Source organism: Ixodes scapularis, unplaced genomic scaffold (assembly GCF_016920785.2).
Source record: "Ixodes scapularis isolate PalLabHiFi unplaced genomic scaffold, ASM1692078v2 PGA_scaffold3__209_contigs__length_174095766, whole genome shotgun sequence".
NCBI classification, from domain to species: domain Eukaryota; kingdom Metazoa; phylum Arthropoda; class Arachnida; order Ixodida; family Ixodidae; genus Ixodes; species Ixodes scapularis.
In genome coordinates, this window is record NW_024609868.1 from 57,820,359 (window position 1) to 57,840,113 (window position 19,755).

A 19,755-nucleotide genomic window follows, 5' to 3' on the forward strand; every position below is an offset into this window, starting at 1 on the left:
CCGGCGTGTATGGCGGTGTGCGTGCCGTTGCGAGCGGCGAGATCATCGACCTCTTGCAAGCACATTGCGTCAGCCGCTTGGCAAGGGCGGCTACGTATTTTGTCATCTATAGGCCGCGCCCAAAGGACGCGATTGTGCCAGGCCCTGAGACGCGCCCACGCCGTGAACGCTTTCACCGAATACGTGTTGCTTTCACTCTGGGGAGAGCTCCTTTCTTAACGAGCCTTCTCTCCTTTGGGGTCTATTTAACGGAAATTCAGAGAGACCAAAGAGGACTCAATTGATCTCTGTCAGTCACATACAGTATATGCAAATCATCTGTGCATAAAATATATTTCCCAATGTTCCCACTCGAGTATACTTTGTCGGTGCTATGCGGCCAGTGAGCTACAGCCCCGACACCTTGTCTCGCACTTGAGACCGTCTCCGGGGTCGCAACAACATGTTAACACTGGGCTGATCGATGGACACCTTTAGCTCGCGCTGAAGACCCCGGAATTTGTGGGTTCAATCCACGCCTCTGCCAGTTTAAATATGGATGAGTATCGGCACCTGGCTGATGTCGTGTATCACTACTGCGTGATGCACGTTAAAGACCCCAGGATGGCAGTAGCGCTGCACTGGGAAAATTTCTTATTTACAGCCGAGACACAACATGCCAATGGGGGCTGTCTAACATCTCACCGCCTAAACATGCACAAAACACAATTACTTTTCTGAGCCCCTTTATTTCTAGGGTGTGTACTCTTTTGGGATGTTCGAAAACCCTAAACAATGAGGGACACGAAAAGCGCCATTAAAAAGACGTTTCGATTTCCATCACATAGTATATTTCGCTTCCTCATCATTGTTTGGATTTCCGGAAAAGCAGTACAAGTGCAAGCAGGTCGTTTCAATTGGTACTCTCCCTTGCGAATCAAAACCAGCCTCAAAGTTGCCGTTTTCAGCTTTTTATTTGGTGTCACTACTGCGAGCATTCACGAATAGAAAAATTGCAAAATATTATTGATATTCTATAGTTCAGACATTCTGTGGGATGACTTATTGATATGACAGTATAAGTAACTTATAATAATTGGGTTAAAGAACTTATAAGAATAGTATGAGACAGAACAGAGAGAAGCCTTTAGGTTCTTTCTGTTGAAAATGGCCAAATAAAAGCAATTTCGGGTAAATTTTATTATGACAGTAGGAAGGTCAAAGTTCTTGCACTGATTGACATACAGAGCAAAAGTGTCTTGAGTAGATGACATAAGTTTCCTGTGCGAAACGTCGTGTGTAACTTTATTATACCAAAGTATATAATATGTCCGTAAGAGTGGGCATTGAAGGCTCCGAAATATGACTCGAGCATTGGAGGGACACTAAAGAAACCTAAAAGGTTTTGTGATGATCGTTGTTTATTACGTGTATAGGCTGAAGATGCTAGGGTATTTTTTCACAAACTTTTGAAAGTAATGGATTTTTTTTTCTTATTTTTTTCCCAGAAACCATTTTTTACAGGGATACGGAAACCAAATTTCGGAGCTCATATTTTCGCTTCAACATGAAGCGGGATGAAGTAGGACTTCTTTAATAGCAATATTTTGTGGGGAAATGTAAAGACAAATATTTTAAACTAATTAAACGATAACAATAAACAACCTGGTGGATGTCTGTAAAGATTCGATGGAATGTCGTCACGCCATCATGTCAGTAAGAGCAGCGCCGCAGCGGGAAGTACGCTCACTCGTAGAGATTACTTATACATGAACGTAGTACCGAGGCGCTTTGGTGAAAAAAGTCCCAGCGGAGTTGGTCACCATTGGTTTCAGTTTCAGGTGGTCTTTCTGGCAACGCTTTTTTGGGGTGGTTTAGGGATCGTCGCCCTGCGATGTAAGGTCGACGCTACGAAATGTATATTTAAAGGAACCCAATGCCCACCCCTCCCTATGACGGCATAGCCGGCTTTGTCGACTCCTACGAACTCAATCGCTATGAAGTCACCACGACTGCCATCGTTGCTAAAAGATCTCGGCCCGCACGGCTCTGCAAAGCGGCGCACACGTAAACAAATCGCTACGGCGTTTTACGTGGCTTCGGGGATGCGGGAGTGAGCCAACGTCCGGGACGATACGTTTGAACTACAAGAGCGTTAGGAAAAGCCACGTAAATACCTGTTCACATCACACTGGGAGCGGAACCGCACTGGTACCGCGCTCTTGGTAGTCGCTTTGGGGACGATCTATTACAACTGATTTTATGAACTGCTGGGCCACCAAATCGCAACTCAATGCTGACGTGACGCCGCAAAGAAAGGTTGAACCCCCCAAAACTGCTCTAACTCGACATGTGTTGGCGTACCGAAATGTGATAAAAAGGACATACCAAACAAAGTGTATACGTACGCATGTTGCGGAGGCAATGCATATGGCGTTTATTTGCGAAGGCAATGCATATGGCATTATGATAATATCAGCACAAGACGATATTCAAAATATAGCTTCTTCCACTTCAGAAGTACCAGGATGATGCTGACTCAGATAAATTATTTTTTCAACTCGCTACATGGTCATTACTTCATAGACATTCACAAATGTGCTTGTTAGATATGCCAAATTTTACAATGCCCGATTCCCACTAGAGTGGCAAGCAGAAACAACCGACAGGGACAAGCGTCAAATCAGAATATTTAGCAATTTGACAGGCTTTGTAGAATAAAGGACGCTATGCTCAAGCACGAGCGTCATGCACGCGAGGGTATCTTTAGCGGACTCGCAATCCCTCGTGCTTACTTCAGGAGCACCGAACGACTAAACGCCTGCCAGAGGTGCCATTGCGAGCATGTTGCATGTATTGGAGGCTTGACCGTGTCCATTGTTTTTGTTTGTCGCCCTAGTGGGATTCGGGCATAACGGAATTCGGACAACACAACAAGTACATTGGGCCTCATCGCTTCAACACGAATTCCTCCTAATAACTTTTTTTTTGTTAACTGTATCGACCATTTAGATTGATGATCGACGAATGCTGTAAATAGAGACATTTTTGTGGTTTTCTTGATAATATTTTTAATAATTAAAGGTGTTTTTACTTTTAAAATGCCTAACGACCTGTCTTTGCCTGGCAGTAAGTCAAATAAGAAATACCACTGTCTCTTTTCTATTGATTTTCCTAATTTTTCTCAGACGTAGCAGTGAAAAAACATGGGTTCTTCCATCTAAACACGTGCACACTGCACAGGGATCGCTTTTGATCATGCTCATTTATTTCCGTTTTTGAAAACATTTCTAACTCGAAATATGTACTAACTATTGTTATTCAACTGCAAAAATCAGTATACAAAAATCACAATCAAAAATAACACGGGGGGCGCCGTTTGTTTTCACCCATCGGCTGACGAGCTCCAGGCGATATCACGCCTGTGCGTCACGTAAAATCAGTTCCTCCAACCGAATCATGACGTCGCCACCGGTAGATTATTACCGGGGCTGCGTCACTTATAGCTAAAAAAAGCTTGGTCAATATTGCCTGGGATACACTAGCTGCCTTATTCATCGATTAGAACTTCGAAATCGACTTCCATGTTCAATGCTCACACGCAGCCGGTGTAATTCTTTGGATCAACACGCTCGTGTTTGGTGTCTCAACTATGCAATCCGCCTCCGTTCGAATCGGGAATGCGGGAAATGATTCACTCTTAATGTATAGCAGAAAAACTTTTGAACCGGCATAGAACTCTTCCTAAAAAGATACATTTTTTTTTTCATGTTTTATTTGTGTTTAGCAGGAAAAAAGTCTCCGGACATTTTTCATATTTTTTTTTCTGTTAAAAGGATCTTCTTTTGACGAAATTTGTGCGCCATCTGAATTTAACATCATCTTGACACAAAAATTAAGAAGTTTATGCTGTAAAATTGTTGAAATCACCTATACAACTTTTCTACAAGGGCGCAGCCATCTTGATTGTCGTCACTTCTGGTGTGCGGTAAAACATCGTTTCGATCTCTCCACGCCGCTGGAGGGTGTTTACGAAAAATGCGTGATTGTCACACATTCTTGTTTTGCCTCACTTATATTTTCTCGCATATTCCAGGTTGAAATAGTTTGTTATTTTTTCGTCCCGCATACCAGATACGGAAACCACGTGACTCAAAACGACAGGAAACAGAAAACGTCTATACGCCCGTTGTGTCGTAGGAGGCTGCTTGCGATAGTCAGAATGATAATCCATGGTTAAATGATTTCATCTCGAAAGTTTATTTTTACATTTTGAATTTCGAAAATGTCTGAGACTGCGGAATCTCTTTTCATAATGTAATTTGGAATCTTACACTATAATGAATGCCGTGCCAGCAGAAAACGTTTAATTTTCTTATTTTCTGGAGAAACGTTTGAACCCAAGAACAGGCATTTGAACCCAAGAACAGGCATTTGTGTTGCGGAATTCAAGTTTTCATTATCTAATTGTCAGGCAAAACTTCAGAACCATAGAAACAATGTTAATGTGAAAAACATAGCACGATATTTTTTCCCCAGCAACGTTTATTGAATTGACTGGATGCATTCAATATATATATAAGAACGGTAATCGTGCGGGGTCCACCTGCGGCTCACCTTTGTACCGGTACATTTATGAATTACACTGATATTCCTGGCATTATTTCTTACACTTGTTCTGATTATTCATCCTGTATCAGTTCGGTCGAACTACGAAAAAAAAGCTGGTGTGCTAAAAATCTAGAAGAGACCAGAATCTGCTCGACGAGAGGACAAGCTAAACCGCTGTGCAGTTTGAGTAAACGTAAGTGTGTGGCGTTGCCGAGAATAAGATGGGGCTTTGCAGTGTAGACGGCTGCAAACACCTTGCGCTGAGAAGAAGAAGAAAATAAATGGTGCTATGGAGAATTTGGCAGCCTTGAAATGGCGCCGGCTACTCCAAAGTCCAACCTTGCGCTGAGTGTTTCGTTCACCGGCATGCCCCTCTTAGATTACGTCCTGGACTTCGCAGTCACGTGAACTTATATAAGCGGTTCATTTACATTTTTGAGAACCATCGAGCTGCTCAAACGATGGATTTCGGCCCTTTGTCGCAACAGTGACTGGACCTCACCGAAGTGGAGTTTCGTTCGTTTGAATTCTGATGACTTCGAGAGTCATGCCAAGTACACACGTGCCCCCGCCAAATCAAATCGAGTTGGTCCAATGTCGGTCGATACATATTAATAAAACGCCATAGTCAAACTTAACTGCGTGGTTAAATGTTGGTTGCGATGCATACCAATAACACCCTCAAACGTTTTGTGAAGTTGTGTGAGCGCACCCCAAAACCTTCCACACGGGCGTGCACAAATTATTTGCTGTCAAAATACCTAAGTATTTAAAATTCCATCCATGCAAAACACATTTCTCAAGCTGAACGAAGTTACAAACACCGTTAGAACGCTGGTATCCAATCGCACGATGTTAACGGAGTGTAAAAAAATAATTCCTTCCATTTATTGTTACGCGACCAAATAAAAGGAAGCAGTCGCAATCAGCTGCCGCGATCATGAAGAAAACTACGGTAGAACCTGACGCCACTCATTTCGTAGATGCAACGCAACCCTGTATCATTCCATGGCCACGTGTGGTTCATACTTGAAAGAGGAATTGACGAGGAGGATGAGAAAGAGTAGAGCGACGCGTGAGGATAAATTGGGAGAGCTGCGTAGGTGACGTCCACCCCCCCCCCCTCCCCCCAACACGCACACACACAAAATACCAATGAGAGGCGACGCATGTATGACGTAGTGATGGCAAACGTGCTGTGTCTCGCCGCCCCGTGACGCCTTTTCACTTTTCAGTTTTAGTGACTACAGCCGATGCCACGACCTATGCGGTGTTACGACTCGCCATTATACACTCTGTGCGGGAACTATAGGGGGCGCTTTGAAAAACGCGCGTAGCGCCGCTAGCGGAGGAGCTGGCGTTCGACAGTGAGGCGCGTTCAGCAGCCTGCGGCGCCTTTTCGCATGCGAAGCTGTGGCGGCGGAAGCGCGCACGGACGAAACTTTTGCTTTTTGAGCCGATACGTTGAGGGTGACGTTGCATGACTGCTGGGGCAGACCTAAGAAGGGCATCTAGCTGTTCTCAACTTCTTATATATGGAGTTTGAGTCGTTATTAGGGGTGATTTCTCTAGTTGCGGCCGAAAAAGGGGTTAGAGCAATTTTACGAAAAGCAAGACGGCCGTCACCATAATTGCTCTGAGTGGGAAATTTGTTTGGCTCGTCGCTGTAAACGGAACTGCTGAAACGATGATATTTGGAGGCGAGTGAGATGTTCACTAAGTTTGTGCACGAAGTGTGCCAAGTTTCATTAAGACAGCAAGTGTGGAAGTTATGTTTCTAACGAATAAAGAAATAAAGCTGTAGGGGATATCCAATATTGGACCCAAAATGTTGTGTTATAACCGGGCTGTGCGAAGTTCAGATTTGGGCACGCAGGTGCTTGGACTTGACAGTAACATGATACGGCACTTATTATACCAAAAATAGGTGGCATAGGGAAACCAGGTGGAAATTTGGTTTGGGCGGTGTAGCCCAATGGCAACCGGTTTTGACCATGAAAGGGCTGTCAAGAGCATACCACTCGTCGTGTGAGGCGGAGCCTTTACAGGTAGGAAGGGACTAGTGGACTGTACTTCCGATTGAAACAACTTTACGAAAGGTGGTTCTAAAGCCGAGAAAACAAAGTTGTCGGCCAACACACGGTTTAGCCGCCAAAGGCTTTTGCGGTCAGCTCTTGTGTAATAACCTGTTGCGCGAGGTGCTGACTTTGAGCACAGAGGTACTTTGACATGACCTTAACTTGACACAACACTTATTATACCAAAAAGAGGTGGGATAGTGAAACCAAGTGGAAATTTAGTTTGGGCGACGTAACTAAATGGGAACCAGTTTTGACCGTCAAAGGCTGTCAAGATAATACCACTCATCGTGGGAGGTGCACACTTTACAGGTATAGAAAGGGACAAGTGGGCAGTACTTCCAGTTCGAACAACTTTGTGATAGGTGGCTCTAAAGCCGAGAAAAAAAATTGTTGTCTACAGAACTCGGGGTGTCAGTGTTTCCACATTCAAAAGGAGGCTGATCAAAAAAGAAAGCACACCACATAAACTTCCATACTCAATCGTCGATTCTCCAGTGATTCCGAGTTTCATTGTAGTTTTCCTTAGAATCATATTTGTCACTTTTTTTTTTTACCGTTCGAATCTTTCTACATGAAGTACAGATTGCGTGCCATACTTGTCCGGAAACATCATCGACACGTACGATGGGCACGAAACTCCTTTGGAGGGCATTCCTCCAACGAAATTGGCACTGCATACCCGCGAGTGTGGGATGGCATTTCAGTTCGTCCCACCGGCGCTAACACATATAGACGTCACTGGTACGAAAACAAACGCAGAGCGTAAAGCGGCAGTGTAGAATATTTCAGCCGTGCCGACACAGTGGCAGATATGATCGGAAGACTGAATTTCTCGCGTAGTACGGCACGGGTCCATCGTTGTCGCTGTCCCACAAAACATCAGCGAGGTGAAAAACTGTGAAACGTCCCCACGAGATACGTCGCATAACTATTGAAGTACTTAACGACGCAGCACCGGCAGCACTTCATGCTGTGAACCCAGCGCAACAGCACCGCTCCGACTTCAACGCGTACCAACGTACGTGGCGTGGTTTCGGTTTCGTTTTCTCTGGGGTTCTCAATGCCTACCTTCGGTAATGGCCGCGCGGCGGCGCGCCAGTCGCGTCGCACGGATTCTGAAAAGTTTACCAAATGCCGCCTGCTCCCGTTTCCAAAGGAGGCTGGCGTCACCATCCTCCCCCGGATTCCCGATGAAAGAGGAATACTTCGTGACCTTTTCTGCCCAGAAGGCTGCTCGGAGGGGCTTTAGCTCGGCGAGGTTGCTTCGGCTTGCACGTGACGTCACTGCACCATGTCGGTGGTCGTTCCTTCTTGCTCTTAACAAAAAAAAAAAAAGAAAGGAAAACGCGGCGGTAAAAAAGTGTATGCTGCAAAAGGATACGTCTTTAGTAGCAAGACCACCACAATGGCAGCTCGTTTGACGTTCCCCCAGTGCAGGCCATTGATTATAAAACCCTTTCAAAAAGTCTGACAACAATGGAAAAAAGCTAGATCTGGCTGGGTACACTGGGCAGCGGACACCATCTTGAAGGATGCTCCAGGTTTGCGTACGGGGCCCTAGAACGGATTTCGTGGTGTGATGAGGAGGTCGTGGGTGAAACACAACTTTGGTACAACCGTCGTTTCTTTATCACGCACTGAGAATATTTTTCTCTTTCTGCTCGGAGTACGAACAAGAAACTGAGTGGCACCATTAATTTGTTAAAAGTGGGAGTACATTAGTTCCTTTAACGCCCTTTATGTGTTTCGGTGATGTGCTCGCAGACACCAGGGGTGCTATGTTGCGCTTTTTGGACTCCCAGGAGAATAGGGAGAAGGAAGTGACGTCAACGACACAGCAAACGCAGATTGGGTGTTGATTTCGTTTTCTTCTGTCAACATCCAATCTGCGTTTGCTGTGTCGTTGACGTCACTTCCTTCTCCCTATTTTCCTGGGAGTCCAAAAAGCGCAACTTAGCGCCCCTAGTTGTGGAAGATGAGTGAATGTTCGTGGCTACTCGAGCTCAGGGGCTTGCTGTTGTATCATCCTGTTATTCTAGAGTCTATTCCCGAACAGTCACGAGTGTATGTGTACGCAGTGCACAGTTGTCGGCAATCTGGTGACCAGAGGCACACCGATTGCTAGTCGCTGCGCTCGCAAGTCCTCTGACTTCCAAACTCGCTAGCAGGTTGCAGTCGCCATGTGAAGTACGTAGGCATCATGCCTGGAAGCAGTTTTGCGAAAGCATTGTTCCTTTCCAATGAGTTGGAAGGCGCTAGCATATCATCTGTGTAGGCTGGTTATGTAAAAGCCAAATTTGATTGTATCGCAATTCTCACTGTGCTGTATTTAAGTTCTGCCACAGATTGTAATATTGGCACACACAAATAAAGTACATGTTATAAAATCTGTTGCACGAAATTTATTTTAATTTCTTGTTTAATGAGTCGTATCAGCGGCCGAATAATTTTCCCGCGCCTTGTAGAACGTAATTTCTAAAACGATCAATCATTGGTAAATAATTGGTACACCTATTAACCACAAAACTATTGTGATAACGTCACTTTGAGTTGAACTTAGCAGTCTGAACGCTGTCACTAATCAGCCGTTCAGTCTTGTCAGACAAGCACGTGAGGCCGTAGTCTTACCTATCTTCCACGTCTACGAACGCAACTTCCCACACGAATAAAGCCGTATTCAAAACCGATAGTCGCATACTTTTATTGAATAACATTAGTAACTCTATATGTAGTGTAGCAGACTCAATTTCAAATCTAAGCGTTAAACGAACCTCGCCACGCGGAACGGGCAGCCGCCACCACGACTGTGGCTCTGGATATCACGGCAGAACAAGACAATACAGCTTCTTCATCGATTCTGGCAACCAAAGAACTCTGCATCTGGCTTTACACAACAAAACGCGAACGTATTGCGACTAGTATTGCAACATTGCAACGTGCGCAAACTGGCATGAGCGACACGGTATCCTTCAAAATGGTGGAGGTGCTAGTTGCCTTTTCGTGCAACAGATTGCGGTCTTTTATCGAAATGGTCTATAAAGCTTTTCCACAAGGGCGCAGCCATCTTAAATGCTGTCACTTCTGGTATTCGTTAAAACATCGTTTTGATATCTCTCCACGCCGCTGGAAGGTGTTCACTTAAAATGCGTGATTGTCACACATTCTTGTTTTGACTCACCTAATTTTCTCGCACATCCCAGGTTGAAATGTCGTGCTATATTTTCGCCCCGCACACCAGATATGCAACCAACGTGACTGAGAACGAAAGGAAACGGAAAACGTCATCAGGGAGTATTCGCTGGCGGCCATAGCTATGTGCGCAAATGCTAAGCACGTGCTGATGGCGAGCTTCCACAATTCTTTTGCAACGTGCTTTCCGCACAGTCAAGAGTGCCGGTCTTAGCAGCCTAATGATGTGAGCTCGTTCTGAGCATACGCTCTAAACAGCACCCACAAATATGGCGTCTAGTGACTACTCCCTATAGTCCCAGCAACCCCATTTTTGGGAGCGACAATAAACACCATCACTTTCAAGCTTCATAACACAAACACTCGTAGAAGGCGAATTTTGCATCTCGCCTACGGTTATGTTGGCGACTTTCAACTCCAGCTCACCGTGCTCTTCGACGCCCGCACGTTCTCGCTCGTTGAGCAAACACGTACCAGTGCAAGCCTGCCAAAGCTACCTCCACGCGCATACTGCACGTGCGCATGAGGCACCAGTCGGGAACCCATGTTTGCAAACACCGTCACTTTCAATCTTGATAGCACCAAGAGCCCCACCCCTGCCCGTTTCGATCTGGATGAGCATCGTACCGGCGTGCGGTCGTGTATCACTACTGCGTGGTGCACGTTACAGACCCCAGGCTAGCGGCTGTACCGCACTGGCTAAATTTCTCATCTACAGCTGGGAGACTCGTCGCCCCTGTGAGGCAGACCAAGTTCTAGGCTGTATAAACACACACACAACCCAATTATTATTATTGATAGCACCAACACACGTAGAACGTGAATTTTGCATCTCCCCTAGGGTTATGTTGGCGACTTTAACCACAGCTCGCCGTATTCTAGGCCACTGGCCGCCGCCATGTCTCTGCTGGTGCGGACAAGCCCGTGCAATTGCAAGCTTGCCAGAGCTATGTTCACGCGCAAGCTGCCCGTGCTTGCACGCGTGGGGCACCAGTCGGGGCGCCGTCCTTGCAATTGTCTATAGTGAACTGGAACTCTAAGTATACTCCGTTTACCTTAAACGCACCCTGAGGAGGTACGTGCTTGGCAGACGTGCGGCACTGACCGGAATGCCACGCTTGCAATGGTGTACATAGACCAGCACGCTTTTTACAAAAAAAAACAACAACAACAAAACTTAGCATTTGCCGACACCAAAGGGAGGGGGGGGGGGGGGGGGGTAAACCGCTCGTGCGGAGAAAGCAGCTTCGAGTGAAGTAAAGCGTCCGCGCATGCACCGCGCCGACAGCAGCGCCGACTTAGCGGAGTGACGTCAGATGCGCGTATTGGAATGGCGGGGTGTCTCTTTGGGACGCCCGACCTCCAGTCCGTGCTCGTGGCCATCCGGTACTGTTGATTCGCAAGCATACTCGAAGATCATGAAACGCGCCACCTTGTTATCTAACGATAAAGCATTGCGCTAGAGGCGGGTCTGCAAAAGGGCATCCACGCCTTGTTTATCTTGCGAACGACTATAGATGAAGGGAAACTACGTAAGATCAGCAGGACTTTTACGTCAGGAACCATATAAAAACATAAAAAAACTACGAAAAAAGTTTAATATATTTTTCTAGTAATACAGTGCGAGACAGATCTAGCTAATGAGAATGCAGCATTTGTTTATTCTCAGCTGATAATTGTGGCTTACTAAGAAGGCGTTTCTGCCCGAAAAGTCTGCGATTTAAAGTCTTCAGAGCACAAAACTATGTGTTCCGACTCAAAACATTTTAAAAAAATTTACAGAAAAAAAATATTACGAAGGCTGTCTTTTCAAGTGATAATTGTGGCTATCTGGAAAATGTGCACCTGGCAAAAAGCTTGCGGTTCTAAGTCTCCAGAGCAAAACAATACGGGTTCCGACAGGAGGATACATTTTAAAAAAATCACGGGACAAATAATATGCTAAATATCAAAATGCTGTCTAGGACTACACTAGAACACCTACCCAGCTACAGAATAGGTAGCATTTGTATCTTCTCATCTGATAATTGTGACCTCCTGTGAAAGGCGCAGCTGCCCCAAAAGTCTGCTGATCTAAAAAAGTCTTCAGAGAACAAAATTACATGTTCCGACACGAGAAACCATCTAAAACAGTTACAAAAATAAATAAACCAGATCTAAAAACGTTCTCTCGAACTACACTAGAGCCCATGGCCAGCTACGAAAGAGGCAGCATCTGTATCTTCTCAACTGATAATTGTAGCTTCCTGTGAAATTTCACTCGCCGACTCTGGGCATCTTGCCAAGAGTCTGCGAGTCAGGGAATGGCGGATTTCGACAATAGGAATCTTTGAGAAGTATTACCTTCAAATCAAGATACGGCTCCTCCGAAGTATGTACTCTATCTCATAAAAGGTTTGCCGCGTTGTGGGAGGCTATGAGCCCGAAGTCTGCTTGAATAACAACTCTTTGTTCGCGATAGCAAACCGCCGTTACGAGGAACTTCAAATGTATCTAACTCGACAATAAGTGACATTTTGAGAATGCTCTCAAGGAATAAGCTAGAAATAGCACCCCCCCCCCCCCCATATAAAGCAATAATCTTTAGTTTTATTAAGTGTTATTTTTTTCCTGGTGGCCAGACGTTACCGCAATCACGATGTCGACGATTTTTCGAATTTTATATCGAAATGGTAATAAAAGGTACTAAATTGAACCGCTTAGGCTTGTGGCCCAGATGTGCACTTTCAAAGACACTAATAATATGGACGGCAGTCTTTCGATTCTTTGAGAGAAACAGCGAAAACCGACAATCGCTCACTCACACTTACAGTGTCGCGCTCTGTACAATAGGGGCGTCTTAGAATAACGGAGGCAAGCACTTTTAGTAAGAAAATAATAGTGTTGCCTTAGTTTTTATATTACGACACTGTTTTTAGGTTACCCAAAGCGCTTGCGTACGTTATTCTAATACTTCTCTGTAGTGAGCGGGATATTCTCAAGAGTGAAAAATCAGACAGCTTGATAGGCATTTGATTGTCACTTCATTTTCTTACGAGTTCAAACACAGAACCTTCTCGCACACAGGAAAACCCCATAAACCACAAAATGCTATCGCTTCAATTGAGGAAGTCGAGCAGGAAAATCGTGCCATCGGAAAGGCGACGCTCTGAATTTGATAGTTCGCGGCTGTTCACTGGCCCTCACGGCTCCACCATTTGCAAGTTGCTGCAGAGATATCCTTGTCAAGGCCTCATTTCGTTTTATCAGATTGATGCAGCTGTAAATGTTCGGGTGAGCCCTTCCTGCCAGACACAGCGTTTATCTTACAACGTCCACGATCTCTTCTTCCTCTACTTCTTGCCACAGCTATATCCCGGTGTTAGTCGTGAACACGTTATACGGTGCCACGTCTCTAAGGTTGTTTCGGGAGAGTTGAGAAGTGAGTTGAGCAAGGACAGACATTGGAGAGCTGAACCTAATCAACTGTTAACGAACAATGCAAACGAACCGACCCAACTGATAACGAACGGGAAAGGATGAAACGAGAAGCACGCGTTTTGAGCCTGGTTGAAAAGGGAAGGTACAATCGGGAAGGTCGAATTGGGAAAAGGTCGAAACATGAACCACCCAAATCTCAAGGTTGCTTGATACAAAAAAAAAAAAGAAGAAGAAAAAATTAAACATAATATCTTAAAAGAATGGACGTTGACATTTTCACATTTTCATCTTGGAGTCTCTTCTTGTATTCAAGGGCGTTTTTCGCTAAGATAAAATATTCGTCTAAATAGATATTGTCCTTGTTAAAAAGGTTTTTGTATAGACTTTCATTTGATGTCTAACATAAGTCCTAAAATTTAACGTAACGAAACCTATCACCATTCAAACCGGGTAATTTATCGTCAGCGAGGCGAAATGCTGGATTAAAAAAAAAGAAAAAAAAATTAAAACAAGAACTTTGTATCAGCATTTTGAGCTTTCAATGCAGTTAAAAAAAAAACATAAAATATATAAATACAGGTATGGGCAAAATAGATGCAAATATTTATCTAAATACGAATACAAAATACTTCGTCAAAATGTATTTAATTACAAATCAAATTACATTTCCAGAAAGTATTTAAAAAACAAGATACAAATACAACCAAACGTATTTGCAATGGTTTCCTCCAAATAGTTTTCCAAATACATTCCTCATAATTTGACGTCAGCGACTTCAGGGTAGCCTGCAATGGGTTTCTGGGTACCTCATCTTAACTTTGCATCACACATGTGGGACTTGGTATGCGAGACTCTAATAACAGAATAGGAATATAATCGCGAAGAAATAAAATAAGCCTTAACGCAATAGGAAAAAAAAAACAGAATTTCAAGCAGTTCTTCTTGTCGATTACATTTTGCTGTAGACCAACGAAGAACCTAGACGACCAAAACGCGCAGCACTAACTAGCCAATTTTTTTTTTTTTTTAATCTTTGGAATTTGCACCAGGTACGAAAATCTAGACGACCCGCACATTTAGAATGTCCCAGACAAAAATGTGAGCGGAAATCAGACTGGAAAGCATCAGAAGTTTTCACGCGCACTTATTTAGCCAGTCTGTCTGTGAACGTCAATTTCGTCACTATTCCTGCCCTGGACCAGCGCCGTAATCTGGTGTCCGAAGAATATCTTGGTATGTTGTTGCCCCTGGCATTGAGATAAAAAAAAGAAAAAGAACAGCTTTGGACACGCCTTAGGATGAAAAAAATTAGTGGTGGCAATAAGTTTGAGGGATGTGTTTTCACCCACAAAATTGTATTTAATTAAATTTTGGTTGAAATACCCACGTTTTGATATTTAAATGCACTCGTCAAATACATTCTCCTATATTTAAATTAATACAAATGAAAAATACTCAAAGAACTTGAAGTACGTATTTCAATACTTATATTTGAAATACTGCTCATCCCTGTATATATATATATTATTTTTATTTTTTTTTTTTTTAGGGGGGGAAGGTATTGAGTCTGGCGAAGCGCCCAAAAACGCGACCTGTAACGATCGCCCATACCCCAAAATTCGTCTTTGGTGATTTGAATTGAAAACGTCGAGAACTAGACACTTGACGCAAAAACGGTCTTTAGTTTTATCCTAGTGAAGAATTTGCTCAAGATATATATATATATATATATATATATATATATATATATATATATATATATATATATATATATATATATATATATATATATATATATATATATATATATATATATATATATATATATATATATATATATATATATATATATATATTAACATTTTGAGGTATGACTGCTTTCTCCTGTACGGTTTGAAAGAGACAAAAACGTGTATATAGGCAAACGAGTTAAGTGCAATAATAGTTTCCGCAAATGTCTATTTAGGTGACGCCTTTATCATACTCAAACTTCGTAAATGTAGGTCTCTGGAAAAAAATTAAGAAAAAAAAAAACACCTTTTCTATCCATAATCCAAAAAAAAAAAAAAAAAGGCCTGGTTGACTCTGTTACCAAAGATGGTATACCTCAGACACCCGGATCGCTTAAATTTGTTTTCAGGCGTTCAGCGTGAAAAAAACAAAAACAAAAAAAAAAAAAACATAAAAATGAAGTTTTTGTTTTGGTGTTTCCCGTAAGTACAGCGTCCACCAGGGTTTTTTCTCCGTATGCATAGAAATACAATTTTTATTTCTTAAGAATGTTTTTTTCTTCAAATACCTTTACTCGCGAAATTTGAATATGATAACTGCACAACCCAAAGACGCCTTTGCGAAAAGTTGAATTTCACTCTTCTTCGTTGACCTCTTATTATATTTTCCGCTCTATGGCCGAAGAGCGCTCAGGAACACCGTGTCGATTAAAAGCTCGTACAAGATCTGGCCAAAGTGCTGCGTCACAGTGGTAAACAGACATCCATTACTGCAGCCGCGTTTCTGCAAATGGCCCATTGTCAAGCTGGGTTGTATGAACCGCCGTTGTGTACGACACGTGGAAGCAACGGGACGTGCAAGGAGGGTTGCATATATTTATACTTCCCGCTGCGAGCACGCTTATCAGTGGCGACAGCCGGGCGACGCGTCCAATAGACATCCGTCAAGAACGCGACGTGACGTAACAATCGTAAACAACTTGAAACAATGACTTCAATGCTGTTAGTATATATATGGCGCCGCGGCCTGATGTCAGGCTTAGCAGATTCGACACGGCGCACTAGAAACGAAGACGAAGTAGAAGGGGATACACCATAGAGTTATTATAATGTACGCTAGAGGTTCAACTGGCTCTAGTGTCTATGCGACCACCGGGAGACAAATTGAAGCAGTCAGCAACCGGTCTACTTTTACTTTGCTCCTGTGCATTCCCATGGAAAAACGCGCGTGCATTTCGTCTCTTCGCCGAAAAACAACACGGAACGCTTTGTTTATTTGTGTCGTACCGAATTGTATGTACCCTGATTCACATTCTAAAAATGTAATTGCTTTGGTTAGCGCATTTTTCTGCATGCGTGAACGATGTTTAACTTCGCTAGATTTCAGTCCCAAACATGTGTTCCAAAGCAGGTGTGTAAAAAGAAGCGACGTTTCAAAGCAAAATTACAATCGAAAGGACTATACAGTGTGTTCAAGGTTCACCAGCATTCTGGTGACGCTTATATATTACTAATATACCAGCCCTGTCAACATGAAGATGACCCTGTCGTGCATGAGCCGATAAAAACATTCAAAACGTAAACAATAAAGTACGTGGGTTATGGAACATGTCTCTTCGTATTGTTTTCTCTATCGGGCAGCTTTTATCGGGCACTTGTTCTCAAAGATTTCGAGCGTGCGGGTGATATTTTGAACGTAGAATAAGCATCTTCGCGCAGAGCAGAAATAATAAAGCAGTAATCCTTTTCCTTTTTTTTTAATCAGAATATATCACGTGGCCTTCGATTCATTTTGATCGTATACACACGGGTAGTTACTGATCCAGAGTTACTGAGTACGTTCTTAGGCTCTTTCTTAGTTTTCCCGACGTCCTTCGTTCGTTTGGCACGTATATCCTTCATGCTGAAAAGTGCCGACGTCGTGTTCGTGCTAACAGTGTCCGACCGTGCACATAAATACACGTACGAAGCTGTTTTAGCACCGTTTTTAATGCAATGAATTTGAAAGAAAAACGCCGTAACTGACCAATTATTTCGTCGGCCTGACTGAGAAATGTTCCAAGCTACCTAGTGCGTACGAATTATTCGGGATATTTGCTTTTATGATCGAGCGCAGGGAGAAAATGCACTCACTTTTTCCCCTACTAATGCATTACCGGAAGTCAATTTTCGACTGGTTACTGTCTGCTTCAATGTGTCAGCACACTAGCGCCACTTGAACTTCTAGCGTACATTATAATAATTCTATTGGCTACTCAGGACAAGTGCTTGACCTGTGTATACCCGTCTATACTTCGGTCTTCTTTTCTTGCGCGCTGTGTCGAATCTACTAAGCATGAACCAACTAGCCCGCATCGCCACCCTAATTCTAAGGTCAGTACCTGTGTACCCGACGCGGTCAACACCATCTCTACTCCCTTTCACTCTAGAAGTATATTCAAGCACAGGGAAAAACAAACAAAGAAAACGCGGGTTTTGGTTGACGTTGATGCCGCCGTCTAAAAAAATGTTTAACAGTCCTGCGTTAATCCACGGTACATTCACAGCGGTGGCTACGACACGTCACGGCGAATTCGTTAAACATCGACGTCGTGTTCGCGCACCCTGGGGTGCGTGAACAGAAGCGTTCTGAACAAAATGGACATCTGACCATTTTGTTCCGAATGCTTTTGTTTCTTTTCCTGTTCCGGAGCGCGTGAAGACTCGCTACAACGGCATTTTGATATCGGCTATTTTTTCTTTTCTTCAGAGCGCGGGCACTGAGCATCGGGTACTACAAAAACCCTGCGGTAAGGCCTCCGCTTCGCACGCAGCAGACCCTGGCTCAATTCTCGCCGGTGAAGAGCGGCCTTTTTCGAAGATTTTGCGACATCGACGACGGATCCGCCCTACCATGCGCCAAATACGACATGAACAACGACAACAGCTACAACATCAACGACGGACATCATATCTTGTAGTGGGAAGAGGCCATAACAGCTATCGCTGTAACAAAACGTATATAAAAGAGCTAAAAAAAAAAGTTGAACAATTAAGGGAAAGTCGCAGCTCGTGCTTGCAATGTCTCATCGAAACGACAAGAAAGCTTTTCGTGTTGCTTTATTGTTCCTGTTATTTTTTTTTCTCGAAAATTTATATCCACCAATAAAATGCTACCAGCTTGGCGTCCACGAGAATCTGAGAGAGCGGAATGACGCACAACGAAAGGCGACCGAAAAAAAATATTAGATTTTGATTGCCAGTGGCGCTGGTAAAACTTGAGAGCTATAGGCCGCCAAAAACGACGAGCGCCATGACGATGCACTTTTGGCGCTGTCCGATTGGTTCCATCAGCTGGTATAGCTTTGGCTGCGGTATGGCTCGATGTGACACGGGAGCCTGCGAACGGCCTTCTCTACGTCACATCGTCACAATCGGATGGCGCCAACTCGGCGGTGAACCCCTAATGCCTGTAGAGTGCCTCAATGTTGATTGCCGACTGCGCCTTGCTAGAGTGGGGACATCCTTCGGGAGAGCGAGTGCCGCTTTTTCTTGTTTTCCCCCTCTCGCTTCCGGCCACCGCCGCCATTTTGCCGACCCGATCGGTTGCCGATGCATGCATGGGATTGCTGAAATGGCTTGTTCTTTTGCAAATGCCGGGTTGCTGCGTGCCACAGTGTTCGAATCACTCGAGGAATCGGTGGAAGGTGTACGGCGTCCCAACAAACGTCAAATGGAGGCATCTGTGGCTTGTACAGATAAAGCGCGACGACTTGGAGCCGAGCCGTTCGTCGTCTGTGTGCAGCGTGAGTACCAACTTTGTTTCCTCGCAATCACCGTGTCTTTTGCCGCACAGTCTATTGCTAGAAAGTGGTATTTCAGGCCGTGATAAATTATTTGATATGAAGGCTTCTTGGACTTGGTATTGGAATGAAGCGCCGCAAATAACTTCCGCTGATCGTGGTCAAGGAGCGGCGACAAGCCACAACCGCTCAATCGACGGAGGAATCGAGCGGTCGTAGACAAGCAATACGACTTCTTTTATATCCTCAGCTGCGCGAGCTAAATTCGAGCGACCAGCAGGACATGTTCGTGTGCGCCCGCAAGCAGTCGGATCATCGACGGGATGCTGGTGTTTTACTCCATTTTGTCCCGAAGTCCTTTCGACGTTGCTAATGCAGAATATGAACTCGGCGTCTGCGTTGTTTTGCAGATATCGCTCTAATGCTGTACGAGCAGTTTCTCGTTTGATGAATGTCCGAAACTAATGTTTAGCTGTCGAACTTTTGCGCTTAATTCCGCGACTACTCTCCTGTTTCTAATGGATTGCTAACTTTAAGAACGATAAATAGAAAGTAAGTTATCACCTTCTACCTCTTCCTATTGGTGCCCCATATAATATTTTCGGGCCCACTTTGAACCCAGTGCATTTCAGGAGAGAAGAGCTGACGGGTGGTGAAAGCTCGAGCCGAATGCAGTCCCAACTTTGTTTTCCTTCCGTCGTAAGAATGCATACTGTCGAAAGTACCACCGGCCCGGGCAGTGCAATTTCTAGACATATACTCTCCTTGGGGGTTAAAAAAAAAAAAATATTAACCAAAAGCCTGGGTCGACGGAGGAATCCTTTGGGGTGAGGAATCTCTTGAGATAATATTAAATATAAACCGCATGTAAGCAATTCGACGAGCGACTTCACAAGCGACGACGACCCACTTCGCTGTCACTCAGTCACTCGCGTGACGAGGCAAACCTCATGAAAGCGACGG